Raw genomic sequence first — 14,727 nt, forward strand, 5'->3', positions numbered from 1 at the left:
TTTAATACAATTTGCTCTGATTTGATTTGGTTCATGCATTTTTAAAAATCTTCCTCGTGGTGTGCAGTCATTAGGCTTTTATGCCTAAAGAACTGAATTCAGTTATAAGTAAAATTCATTTAACAGCACAAGTATGATTGCATATGGTTATTTATTCACAACAAATTAGCCACATAATTCAACATATTTGATAGTGTCTGCTCATGGAACTGCGGGGAATTCTGCAGATCTCAGACAAGAAACGCTTAAGTTATAGAAGGCAGTATCCATAATGCTAATTATTCCTGACAGCATCAATATGGCAAACTATAATAGATGAAAATAGCAGTTTAAGGTGTGCCTTATTATATATCTCTATAGGACACTTTAGTGGACCCCCTGTATGTAAAAGATGGCAGTGACTTAACGCATGGATGGGTGTGGCCCCAAGCCCTTGTATCTTTTCTTAGGAAGGTATTTGTGGAAACCATCAGTTTGAAACCCCGTCTCTCCCTCTCCTTCCCCGTGGGCTGCTGCTCAGCTGTGTTCAGAGTCAGTCCTTGATCATTCTCAAAAGGGATAATCTCTTGGTCTGATTTGAAAATAATTAGTTTCGTATTCAGGAAAGGTAGAACTAGATCTACATGCAGAATATTCCAAGGTAGTCCAATATAAGAATTTACCTAACCTGTATCTGATATTTATAGATGGGCATGGCTTAATTAGCATTCTAAATTGGAATTTTAATAAATCCTACCCAGCAGTGACCAATTTACATAGCATTTATCTGGGGAAACGAGCGTGCCCAAGTATCAGTCTTCTTGAGATTCATCTTGACCCAAGCGGCGACTTAAGATGTTAAAACCTTTCATTCCTCCATTAGAGGAAGGTTCATCTTCCTGCCTCCTCATGTTCTAGTCCAAATCCAGATCTGCTAACCTGGCATCAAAAATCCAGGGGTACGTATCTGAAGCATTCCCAAGTCCCTGGGTCCTGGAAGACTCTCAAGGTGCAACGTTTTACCTATTTCATTCTTCTAAGATTCCAATTGAATACGCCTTCTTCATATTCCAGGGCCTAAATCATTCTACAGTGTTTACTGGCATTACTTCAGGTAACCCTCCCCTCGCCCTCCCCCATGAATCACACACGTGACAGTGATTTGTGAAAGGATCCTTTTCAAAATATTACGACTTGGGAGGCTATTTGCCTAAGAAGTAGAAGTCTTTCAGTGCCCCACAAAATATCTATTGTTCTATTTTTTGACCCAGTTTTACTAAGGTGAATTTCAAAACCTTGAAATAACTTTGAAATTTAGACTGTGTCAGAGGCATGTTTAAATACTTTCTCTGATACCTTAATGATGTCCTAATTAAAGAGGGAACATATTGATCATTCAGGGAAGAATAAGCACGATGTTTGTGATCATCAGGTAACAGAATGTGTTTGTGAGTCAGGATTTTCGAAGAGCCATTGTTATTGAAAGCAAAGCACACTGAGGTGCAGAGGCTGTGCTTCGACACTGAGGAACAGCAGACATTTCCGTGAATGACAATGGATGTGTTGGATGGTAAGGAAAACTGGAGAGGAAGAGTATTCACCGAGAGGCAGGTGAGCTGTATGCACATCACTGTAGCATTACACGTAGAAGGCGACCAAAGTCAAGGTAGAGATAACCTGAAGAGGGAAAAGAAATTGCTGTTGTTAAATCAAGGAAATTGAGAAAAGGATATAATCTGATAAATGAAGGGGGGGGGAACACTGGTCCTTTCTTAAGTAGCCATTTGTTGGCTTACTATTTTTAGATGAGCGTTAAAACGTGGAATGACAGCTAATGATGCAAAGATCTGCTGATTGATGCTAGTATTGCAAGGTGCTGCTTGTTGTCTTTGTTTCCTTATTAATGAAAATACCTGAGGGGTTTGCAGGGCTTGGAAGAAAACACGGGTGAGTCTAAAAACTCAGGAACATTCCGTCATTCCGTTCTTAGCTTAATGGAGGAAGAGGCTGAACGGGATGGAATGTTCTGGAAGAAAGAGAAATTAAAGGAAGGAGGGACGTTGGCTCGGAGGCCACGCAAAAATAACGATGAAAGTGCATCTGGAGGGAGGAGAAGGCAATCTTTTAAAGTAAAGATGTAGTAAGAGCTTGCAGCATCGAAGTGTCTCGCGTTCAGAGTGAAGCCCCTTGGAACGCCGCATCAGGTAGGTGTCCCGGGTCCGGGCTGTCCAGCCCTGGCGCGTCGTTCACAGTTCGCTCAGACCCCTTGAGCTCCTGTGTGCAGCCCCGGAGACCGCCCTCCCTCCCGGCGGAGCGGGCCCGGCGCCACCGACGGCGCTGCGCTGCTGGGGGTCCGAGTCCCCGGTCGGCACGATCCAGGAGCAAGGCAGCTCCGCCCCCCGGCCCGCGGGCCCCGGGGCCGACTCGAGGGGCCGGGCCTCGGCAGCCCAGGCCAAGGGGCGATGCGGGCTGAGCCGGTGCCCCCGCTGCGCTTCGCAAGCGACACACACACACACACAGACACACACAGACACACACACACAGACACACACACACACACACACCGCGCGCGCCCGCCGGCGCCGGACTTCAGGCCCCGCCGGCGACCCCTCCCGCCGCCTGGGCCCCCGCCGGCCCCCTTCCCTGAGCGGCGCGTCCCGCCAGCTCGAGGACTTCGTTTCGCGGCGACGACGGGGCGCGGGGCCACCGCTCGCGTTCGGACGAAGGCCACACCGCCGCCGCCGCCGCGTGAGGCGTGAAGGCTGGCGGCTCAGGGGTCGGGGTTCATCCAGATGCTGGGCAGGAGGTTCTTTTGTGAGCGCAGCCAGGTCGCGCTTCCGGACAAGGACCGACTTGCAAAGATCCACAGCAAGCCGGAGAAGCCCAGGACGGAACGCGGGCGCTGCACGGCCTGCGCGCGCGCGAGCGCGCGGAAGGCCTCGGATCGGGGCCTCCGGGGAGACTGGCGAGCAGCTCGGGGCGCAGCTCGCACCCCCTGCGCGTGGGACGCGGCTCCGGGGACGCCCGGCCTGCGCGCGCGTGCGTGTGTGTGTGTGTGTGTGTGTGAGTGTGTGCGTGCGTGCTTGTGGAAGCGGGGGCGGGGGCGGGGGGCGCGGCCGGGAGCGCTGGCGCCTGGGCGGGGGGCCGGCGGGGCGGGGCGGGGCGGGGGCGGCCCGGCCCGGCGCGAAGGGGTTAAGCGCCGCCGCCGCCGCCGCCGCCCCCGCCCCCTCCGCGGCCGGGTGTAAACAGAGGAGCCTCAGCCTATCATGTCTGGCGGCTGCTCGCAGCCGGAGCCCCGAGCCCGGCGCAGTAACACGATACGCTCCAGACCGCGGCAGCTTGGTAGCGCTGGGCTCGGCTCCGCACGGCCACAGCGAGGGCGCGCGGCGGCAAGGTGGGTGAGCGGCGGCGGCGACGGCGGCGGCTCCGCGGCCTGGGCGGCTCCTCGCGGGGCTCCTCGCGCGGCTGGGTCGCTCGTTCGCGCCCGGGAACCGCGGCGGCGGCGGCGGCAGCCCCGCTGTCCTGCCCTGTGGCGTCGGGATGGGAGGAGGCTCTGCGCGGGTTCGAATCGGGGCCCAGGCAACGTGAGCATCAGATCGGCGGGGGCGCTTTGACCCCTGAGGGGCCGCCTTCGGGGTTTAGAGGAGGCGGAGGCTGAACTCTCTGGAGGACTCTGCGTCCCTCGGAGCGGTGCAGGTAGCTGCGGGGAGAATGGTCTTTTGTTCGCGCGTTTTTAATTAAGTGGATATTTTGTTATGAGTAGTGTCCAGGGCTAACCCAGGAGGTAGCGCTGTGCGTTTTCCCCGCGTTCTGTTACTTTTGCGACGTGGCGTGTTGAATTCGTGGGGAGCACATCTGGAGCTGGAGTGATTTGGGATCGTTGATGTCTCCGGGGTTTCAAAATCCGCCTTGAGCTGGAATTAATCAGCCCTTCGGTTTCCTGAACTAAGGTCCGTCGTGCCAGCTGTTTAGGGCGGGGCGGGGCAGGGAGGGAGGCACACAGTAATCTGGCTAATGATTAAAAGAGCAGCTCTTCTCCTGCAAAATACTCAGCGTGTGATTTTCTTCTGGAGAGGGTTTTGCAGGGCAGAGGCTCTAAAAGAAATCCCGCTTTTCCGTCGTGCTTCGATGCAGGTCGCTCTCGTGGAGGAACTAGTTGGGAATGATTTTTGGAAATAACTTGCGCACTGTCTATCGAAGTCGGAATCATTTACCATTTATGTGTGTATCTTAATAAAATAAAACAAGGATCCGTGGCAGCTCTCAGAATGAGAGGTCACATTTCCTCTCTCTCCCTGTGCTGGCATCTCTCTCTCTCTCCGAATATCTCCTAAATGAGATGTACAGAAAATGCGTGCTGTGTCCCAAAGCCATTCTGTCTTCCGAAAGCCTGAGATAATCAAATTCAGCGCCGTTAAGAGGGTGTAGTTGAAGATTTGATCCCCTTCCACTGAAGTGGAAATACTTTCAGTAATTGAAAGCAGATTCACGTCTGGAGTTGTACAAGCCAAGGTTTTCATTTTTAAAATAAACCTTTTGTTCTCTGGCTTTAAAAGTTCCAGAGAGCCATCCAGAGACCTCTGTGTGCGCTAATCGTTAAAGTAGCCAAGGCTTGAACATACCCAGGGAAGGCATTTGAGAAACACAGCCTCCCTGCCTCCCAGCCTCCCTGCCTCCCTGCCTCGCGGTAGCGGACTGTTGAGAGCAGCCTGGGCCCCCTCTGGGCCCCGCGTTTCGCTCTCTCCCCGGATTCCCAGACGTTCAAATGCAGCTGTACTGTTCAGAACCCCCAAACCCCAGGGAGAGCCCATCTGTTTTAAGAGGTTAAAAAACTTGAAAAATTTTGGTGTTATCCCATTGTATGTTGCGATATACACAGTTTGGTGCTAAACTTTGTAATCAAGCATGAAGTATGCTTCATTTAAGCAGATGCCGATTATACCTCAACCGGTAGATTGAAACGTACAAAATATGATCGCACGTTAACATGGTTGCTCTCTCATCTTTGGAGGCTAAGTGTTGAAAGCTTTTAAAAACTGGCTCTTGAAGACTGAAATGAGGATGCATTCTAGACAAAGAGAGAGTCACTTACTCTCTTTTTAGCTGTGAAGATTGAGAAGGATGGTGGTGTACAAGAGCGGTACCTTCCTTCTTCAGGACAAGGAATCGAAGATGAATTGTGTAGTTATGAGGGAAAAGTGAGAAGAGTTGCACTTTTAACAGTGATAACTGAGATCAGAGAAAAAACAGAAAGCAGTATTCCAAATATTTTTAATAACTACTCTCTTAAACCTAGTTTGGTGATTATCAATAAGATGTGAATGGGCGTATTTACAGAGTATGACATGGCAGTTTGATTTCTTAAAAACTACTTGGTAGCTCCGTATTTTACCTGGTTTCCTCATGTTGATAGTTAATCCTTTGAGCACATTAAAAGAAATACGAAGTGAATAACTTGGTCATGATTTAACTGATGTTTTTGTGAACCTGTCTCACGTAAGAGTCATCTTTTATGAAATCAGTATTTAAAAGATTCAGCAAATCTTTAACTACCAAATAAAATCTTACTACATTTTGGTTGTGTTGCATCACCTTTCTTAGATATCATTGGCCTAGTGTGTGGCATAATAGAATTTAATTTTCCTCAAAGATTCAGAAAGAAAAAAGCACCTTCCTGTGGACGCTTACAGATGTCTGAACACTGATTTTCAGTGTAAGATCCTTGTCTAAACATTTAAACTCACGCTTTCTGTGACTTCTATTTACTGTTAGTTTTTCTGTCCTTACATTTTTTTTTTTTAACTTGGTAACGGGTGTGCATAGGATCTTCTGTCATCTGAAATCACATATTCAATTTATCACAGGATTCCTTCCTTTCATAATGTAGGGAAGTGGCAAAGGAGGCCTTGTCTAAATGCGGCGATCTTGATAATTAATGCCATAAAATAGATTAAAATGCTGTATTCCAGGTATTCATTTCCTTAAAAGGGCCACCAGAACAGCGTTGCTAAGCACCCGTCACTACTGCAAGTAACAGAAAATGACCCAAATTAAAGAACCTGTTCTAAGCTGTATTCTTGCATTTTCTAAAGTGCATTTCAAAAGGTTTAACCAGACTCATTCAATTAGTGGAGAAAAAAGGATCTATTTTCAGCTCTGATCAGCAATTAAAAGATTGGGCTTTGGAACATCAGTCTCTTTATAATTTATTTTGTTTTCTAGACTTTAAACAATTGTGAATAAAGATTTTTAACAAATCACCTTTCTTACAATCCAAAGGTAAGTGCTAAACGTAGGGCAGTATATTTGCTTTAAATTTCTGTCTAATTGAGTAATTTTTATTAGCTTTTCCCTCATTTTAAAAAAGTTTAAATTTTACACTAATATGGTAAACTACTGCTTCACTCTGGATCTCTTTCTTTGTGAAGAAAATATATATACATGCATACATGCATGTGTGGTTTAAACTAAAGTATGGTTGTAGTTATTTGATCTTATCCTAGATATGAGTGCTTTAGCACCAAGCCCTTGAGAAGTGTTAGGATATGTTTCCTTAGGGATGTTTGGATGGTGTGAATTTGGTACCACGAAGGAGAGCGAGTGATATGTCACAGTGAGAAAGTAAATAAGTAAATTAGGGGCAGTAGGGTGCTTCTTGTTGTTGTTGTTGTTGTTTAAGAATAAAGTTAGCTGTACCCTTCTGGGTTAGACCAGAGCTTCTACGTAGTTAGGGCTAAAAACCTAAGCCACAACTGTTGAAGTGTTTAATGAGTTACATCTTCCCGGGACCTGGTTCTTAGCTAATCCAACAACAGTCATAAATACAAGTTGGGGAACTTTCTGGTCGAGGAAAGGATTTGATGGATAAGGGCTGTTAGAGGAATAGGAGAGATGAGACAGGAGTTCCCAAGGTTCAGATTAGGATTATTAGCAAGATTTTTTGCTCTATCACATTGATCTGGGCAAGTTTAACGCATATAAACATAGATACTAAGTTATCAATCTTAAGTGATTATATATGAAGTGATTCCGTATCTTCAAACACTGAATATTTTTAAAGCCAACATAACACTTAATTCTTTCTTCTGTGAGAGAGATTTTACAATAGTAATTCATTATATTTAGTTTTATCAGATCGTTTGGCATTACAGATTAGTCTAGTAATAGATAATATAAAATACATGAGATTTGTATGACTTTTGTTATAGTGTTGTCTAAAATGGAAAGTTATTTATTGTAATACTTGTTTACGTCTCAGGCCTTTCAACTTGAAGTCTCAGTTTAGGTATTTGGAGTGTGTTTGTTTTTTGACACGTCAAAATTTGTTTTTCCCCATAGAGAATAACATTTTGATGTGTAGAAATGATTTGATCATATGTATTTTTAGCAGCCTTGAAATGGCATATATTTTAATATTTTAAGAAACCAGTTGTTTTAAAATTGGTGTTTATATGTTGATCTTAGTTAGGAACCTAGCTGCTTAGTTACAAATCCTATGTGTTTAAGTTTTGAAATATCTACTCTTACTTTTTTACCACAAAAGGATGAAAACAGCTACCTCTTTGGTATCCCAGAAACAGTGTATACCATAGATGTCACTGATGGGAAATTAATTTCACAAGGGAAGAATAATAATTGAAGAGTGCCCACAAATATTTGAGTGCCCATCACTTCTAAATAATAGTTCAAGTTGGGAAACCGCATACTATAGTATTTGGAAAGTTTCTCTTCAGTGTTATCACCCCCTCTTAAAGTTAAATACTATTTCACATAAAAGTCTTGTTTTGTACATTTAGAAAGCATAATGGATTCTAGTGCATTCCAAAATGACTAATAAAAACTAATGTAGACAACACTTTAGGTTTTGCTATTTAGACATCTTAACCTGAAATTTTTTTAAATTAAAATAATGTGTGGGCCTTTCCGTGACATTTTTTTCATGTTAGTGTCTGCCCAGCCCTCCTTTTTCCATAACCTTAAATTGTTTCCTGCAGGCAGAGGGGACCTGCTGTCTAGAGACCTGTAAAATGGAGCCTGGAACTCTCTGCTTTTTCTTTGAAATAAAACCACCATATATAACAAATTTAACACTGTTCACGTTTTCTAATTATTTAGCCATTATTTCACTTTACCTCCCGCCTAAAAGTTGTACATTGGAGGAGTCGACACCTGGCTGTGCTCTTAAAAGTTTGTCTTTCAGTTCCTGTGATAGTAGGGGGCAGTACATCTCCTTGATTACCTTTGTTCAGGGAAACGCTGAAAGGCCAGGGTGGTTAAACAAGGCCTTTTGGATCTGTGAGGTCAAAGTTAGATGCAAGGAAAGTGGTTAAATGCATTATCATCCTATCGAGCGCGTCATCGGTACAGTGACCTTGATGCAGGTAGAAAGAGCCATTTGGCTTTTTTATGACAGCCACCCCTGCTTGTTTTATCGCTGACACATCTTTACATCCCCCTTTTCCTGTCTCCTTCTTTTTGTTTTCAAATAGTATTTCCTCTGATCCTAGGCCATCACAGTGAAGGGGAGAATTAAAAATTAGTTTCTTTTTAATTGATAGTAGATTTTCCTTCGTACGTTCATATCATACATTGATGTGTATGGAGGTATTCCTTCATTAAAAATTAAGGTGATCAGGCTGGCCGACCGTTCTGTATTTGCTTTTAAGGATCTTTTAATGGTGATGATTAGTCTCTTTGCAAAGAAGCTGCTATCCTGCTACTTTTCAAATTGTTTCTCGGCTGTTAAACGGAGAGACCTGCCAACCTCAATTTTAGCAGTGGGAATAATGTTTGTTTTTACAAGTGTCTAGGTATGTTGACTTGAAGAGTTTTAGTAGTTCTGTTGCTGCTGTCCTAGAGCCGTCACTTCCCTTAAAAAGGTAAAACCAAACCGGAAGGTTTTTAGTTTATATTTCTTAACTTTATGGCCAAGATTTTCCTTGTGATGTATTTTATGTCAACTCCATTAAAATGGAATTCTTGATTAAATATTTGGACAAGTATTGTTCAGTTATAGGAAGAATTTTATTAAACACAGTACAAGATCTAACCTTTCTGGAAACTCCAGTTAAAGCAATTAAGTGCTGCATACAAGATTGTTTTCCTAGGCAAAGCCGTCAAACATCAATGATCGGCACTTACGCTTTACTTTTTGCTGAATTCTTTTTATTACAATTAATCAGAACTAAGTACACATCTTTTCATAAGGAAGAAAAAACTTGGCCCATTATCAAAATTCCTCGAATATCATTTCAGACCCTATCATCACGCAATGAATTATGTAACACTAAAATCTGAGGAACTCAAAATCACCAGAAATAGTACCGTCAGGCAAGTCAGATTTTCTTGATCGCAAAGGATTTATGTCTATAAGGACTTTTTATTTTAAAAACAGACGTACTGAATTGAAAAATGTTAAAAATGAATTATCCCGCCCCACCTCCCCCTATTCTGCTCTCACAGTAAGGACCTTAGTTCAGGCTCTTCTCGTCTCATGTGTAGACTTTTTCATGAGCCTTCTCATCTGGTTTCCCTGCCTTCTGTCTGTCCCTCCTTTAATCCAGCCTGCACACTATCATCAGAGTTGTCATTCTGAATCATAATTCTGAGCATGGCCCGTCCCTGCATTAAACCTTCGTTATGTCTTTCGGATCAAATCCAGATTCCTTAAGTGTGTTTTATCAGGCCCTTCGTGATCCCCCCTCTTGTACCTTTCCATCCGCGCTTCAGCATTTTTACTTGGTCGGTGCCACTTACCTTCTTACCTTTTCACAGGTCTTTCGAGAGCCTACCTGCAGGGCATTTCTTTGGAGCCTTTGCTCTTTGCCCCAGGCAGAGCTGGCACCTGGGACAGGTTTCTGTTACGGGCACTTGACACATTATACTGTAATCGTTTGTTTACAAATCAAGATCACCTAATCCAGACTACCTATTTTATAAGTGGAGAAGCAGGGCTAACCTTTGATTTGTTATGTATTTACTTAGTCCAGATCTCTGTGCTATACCTTTTATATGGACATTATTTTTATCCCATCTTCAGAATGAGCATTTTAACTCCCGGAGTTAAATACTCATAATCTCCATTTTAAAGATGGGGAAACAGGCCTGGACGAGTTACCTGCGTTGCTAGTCAGCCATGGAGCGCGTGCCCAGGACGCACTCCTGCACTCCCTCGAGGACGAGTGGAGATCACCACATCCCTCCGTTAGAAGTGACTGGGCCCCAGAGCCCCTGACTTCCAGTCCAGTTTTGGCATTAAGAAAAATTATTATGACATCTTAAAACACCTAATATGTAGCAGATGGTTTATGAAGAAAATATTCTTACTCCCTAGTTTATAGATGAGAAAATTGAGGCCAAAGAGATTAAGTGATTTGCATAAGGTTTTTCGGCTACTAAAGTACAAAGGCAGGTTGCTTCCAATCTCAAATTTATATCATTCTTCATTACTGAATTCTTCCTCTAGTTTAAATATTAAATTGGATTTTGTTCTGACTTCAGTCCTAACTTTGCTTTACATGTAAGTTCTCTTTACTGTTATAGAATAGAATTATGCCAGTATACAACCTTTCCTAAATATTGTCACCATTGAATGTTACAAATATTTCCATGTCCGTTCAAGGCAGATCATGTAATTTATCAGCAAGTACTTACGGAGAGAGTATGTGTTTAGTATTTTACTCTGTTTTTAATCTTCTTTAGATTTTTTTTTTTTTAGTGACCCATGATTATAAATGATCATCCGTGATATAGCTAATGTCCACCCCTTGGCTAATATGCAGCAATGATTAGCATCATTGATTAGAAAATTAGTAGATTATGCCTGTATCGACACTTCTATTCCCTATTTAATGGTTTGTTTATTTAATTGATGACTAATGCCTTTACTATTAAAGGCTATTAACACATCAAAATGGTAATTATTTAACCTGGCAAAATGATAAATTATGTTTGTGTTTATTCCTTTGTGCCCAAGGCTAATCTGGTGTTCTTTTCTCTTCCTTCCTTCCTTCCTTCCTTCCTTTCAAGTTTTGATATGCTAAGAACGTCTGCTTAGGAAGTCAAATAAATTAGCATTTAAGCTATTATCTGGTGGTGTGACCTTGGAAAAGTTGCTTGACTTTGAGTTGCACCTGTGAAAGGAGGGAAGTAAACCAGATCAGTGGCTTTAGGTAGTATGGATTCTTGTAGAGGTCCTGTAGGATTTCTTCAGTTAATTCAAAATTCTTGGGAAAAAAAAAAACCAGACTGCAGATGGTAATAAAACATAGCATGCACAATAAAATATACAGTAAACATGTATGTCCTGCTTCTATGCATATATTTGCATTTTTGTGAGGGTGTCTTTGGTTAGGGAAGTTAGGGCTCTATACTGGCTTTTTTGTTAATTCGGCTTGCCTAAGGAATAAGATTGCTCATGCCCTGCAGAGCAAATCTGGAAAAGGTGTATCCTTACTCACCAGCTTCCAGGGAAATGGGTAATGTTCGGTAGACCGTGTATGCTTTTGCTACGTTTGTGTTTGGTTATAACAGAGATTCTGAAAATGAAGGTGGTTGTCCTCATTATGAATAGATAATTACTATTCCCAAGTTCCATCATAGTACCTTGACCAAAACTTTTTTGAAACTATTCTTGAAATTGGGTTTATTTGCAAGACACAGGTAGTTCTTGTTATATGGTTCTTGTTACATAGGCATGTCTCATTTTGGTCAAATACCAATTCAGCTACTTTGATTGTTTACCTTCCTTCACGGGCCTAACAAACCAGCATTTGGCTATTTCACAGTATTAGATCTCTACTCGGAGAGAGAGTATTTACTACAGATAAATACATTCCATGAGGCCTTTTCAAAAGAGAAATGTCAGTGTTACGTTGAGAAATGACCGCATCATCTGAAGAAGGTGGTAACTCCTGAGATGGCCTGCAGAAGGCAATAATTTTCACGTGGATGAATTCTAGTATTTTTTTTTTTAAGAGTTGAGTGGCATTGTATTATAGCCCCTTTCACGTGTCAAGATTAACGACTGAACCCTTAATGGGCAGAACAATTAAATTTAGAAATTTAGAAACTAAAACTTTATAGTTGTTTCTAATGTATAATTGTTTATTTTAAACATTCTTAGACTTTTTTAAACCACTAAGGGCTGTAGATGTGTGATAATATGTTTGATTTCTTTAAAGTATATTTAAATTTCATGCATATTACATTTCATACAGAAAGCTAAGCTCAATCTTTACGTTTATGCTTCCAGTTAGGAATAGGGACTCACGGTGCCAGGTCTTTCATAAATTAAAAAAAATTATTTACTTTCATGCTCAGATATCAGTATAAACACCTGGTTTATTGAAATGCTTATTAGTAAAATATATTTATTCAAGTAGTACCTCAGTTTCTCAAGAGCTGGGCATTAGAATTTTAAACGTACAAATCTTTCCATGCAGAACATGGGTAGAGTTAAATATTAAAGATTTTTTAAGTATATTTATGGAGAAAGAAAGTTGATAGGATTTTTTTCATTTAAAAAACATCTCCTTGTGTGTATTTTATCAAAAGCATCTCCAGCCCCTATTTCTGGGAATATCTCAATTAGCAATAACAAGATATCTACCTCTAAATGCCTGGGGTGTACTTTAATGAGATACCTCATTGGAAGGAGGCCGATTGTTATTAATCTCTGCAGTGTGGAATGGAAGCACTGTGAAACAGAGATAACTAGTTCTAGGCTCTAATAAAATGATAGATCCCCATCAGGACCCTAGGGCAGAGGACCTTACTATTGAATAAAGGTAAATTTGAGACCAATATTGAATTTTTTCTCTATTTCTTAAGTTCCCCAAGAATAAAATTCTGTGTATGTTAGACTGTTCCTTTAGGAGAATTCTGTGTTACACTTATTTTTTGACAACTTGGTCGATCATAAGCCAATGAAAAGCTAACATCTGAGAGCCTGGTTCACATTGTGAAAATACATGTCAGCGACGAAAATCAGCCTGCTTTTACCATAGGCTAAACTATTTGAGGCGGCAAGCTGAAACCCACGGTAGAGCACTGAAGTTCAGTGCCTGAGAAGCATACATACCCACTGCACATTGGTGGTTGTGAAAGGACTGGATGGAGGGAGGGAAGAGAAGGACAGAGATGGGAGGAGTGGTCCAGGGGTGTAGCTATTTCTGTTCCATTTTATTTGTTTAAAATAAAGCATGAGATCTGAAATTAACAACCTTTTGTGATACTGTTCTTCTATACATGCTATTTATCACACAACCTCAACTCCACTTACATATAAGGAAAGACCCATTCTGTATATTTCTGTTAAATTATTAATTAGTGTTAACCTGGTTTCTTTTTAAAATGATGGGCTGTAGTAGTTGTGGCACACGGGCTCAGTAGTTGTGGCTCGCGGGCTCTAGAGCGCAGGCTCAGTAGTTGTGGCGCACTGGTTTAGTTGCTCTGCGGCATGTGGGATCTTCCCGGACCAGGGCTTGAACCCATGTCTGCTGCATTAGCAGGCGGATTTTTAACTACTGCACCACCAGGGAAGGCCTACTCAGCATTTATTGAAAACCTATTGTGTACCACCTGGTATGCTTTTCACCATCCTATTCGTAAATCATATAATTCGGAGTCCATTTAGACTTATTTCTTTTCATTTATGTGTACACTCAGTCAGTAGTCACATAAAGTGCTGATTCCACAAACCAGATGTTTTTTGGATCTGCCTGTTACAATGCAACCACAGTCTTTTTTGTTAATATCCTTCTCACTAGCTTCCCTGACTTTAACTTTCCTCTTCAATACCGGAAAAGCGAATCATCTTTCTTGGGGATCTCCTTGATTTTCTCTCTCCTACTCAGGAAATCGTAGTGTCATATCAAGAAAATATTTGAGCCTGAAGGCAGGAGGAGTAAGGTTGTGGAGAGCAGGGCTTCCAGGCAGAGGGAGGTGTGAGCAGAGCTGTAAGAGTGGAATGTGTGAGGTATATTGGAGAAAAAAATCAAATAACCTCCTTGGATCATGAAGTTCGTGAAAGAGAGATTTGGAAGGTGAGGCTAGAGAAGTTGGTTGAAGCCAGGACATGGAGGACTTGAATCTCAGAGGAAAGGGTTTATTTTGATGTTCATTTGGGATCCATTGGGTATTTGGCATAGAACACAGTGACATAACAGAATCTGTTTGGGGGAGGATCTCTCTGGTGGATGAATTATAAAAGGGAGATAGTAGAGAGAGAGAAACCAACAATGAACTTTTCCTACTGTTGTTTTCAATGCATGACTTCCTCTGAAATTTTACATTTTATCAATGTAAGCTTCACAAAGGCAGGAGCCTCTGTTACATTTGGTATGCTCAGAGCCCAGAACACTGCCTGGCACTTGGTGGTGCTCAGGGAATACTTGTTGAATTGAATGAATGAGAACACCAAGACCCAAAAAGATTAAGTGACTTTTTCGAATTTACACAGCTAATCGTGACAGACTCAGGACTGCATATTGGTGCTCTTTTGACTATGCGGTGTGAAGCTGTCATTCAGGTCATTTCTTCTAACATACCTTCTTCTTTCTTCCTTGTCAACTCTTATCTTAACTTCTCAACTCATTTCTTCCAGCAAATGATTGCAAAATATCTCATATCTTACATACTCATTACAGCCTCCATGGAGCTCTTAGTAGGTTGCTTTCATACCCAGATGTAATTGGTTAAATTATTTATTCTACTGCTTGTTTTTTTTTTTTTTTGGATGGCAAACTC

The 14,727-nt window shown here is 42.2% G+C and overlaps 1 protein-coding gene across 1 annotated transcript in view; it reads left to right on the forward strand.

Annotated features, from left to right (window-relative positions):
• The first annotated feature begins 3,214 nt into the window (after positions 1–3,214).
• The window catches only part of TENM3 (teneurin transmembrane protein 3), a 316,633-nt gene continuing 305,120 nt past the window's right edge, over positions 3,215–14,727 (forward strand). Inside the window, exon 1 of the mRNA XM_067721907.1 lies at positions 3,215–3,373. The gene's annotated coding sequence lies outside the window, so the exon portion shown is untranslated. The remainder of the gene's footprint in view (positions 3,374–14,727) is intronic.

Source organism: Pseudorca crassidens, chromosome 21 (assembly GCF_039906515.1).
Source record: "Pseudorca crassidens isolate mPseCra1 chromosome 21, mPseCra1.hap1, whole genome shotgun sequence".
NCBI classification, from domain to species: Eukaryota; Metazoa; Chordata; class Mammalia; order Artiodactyla; family Delphinidae; genus Pseudorca; species Pseudorca crassidens.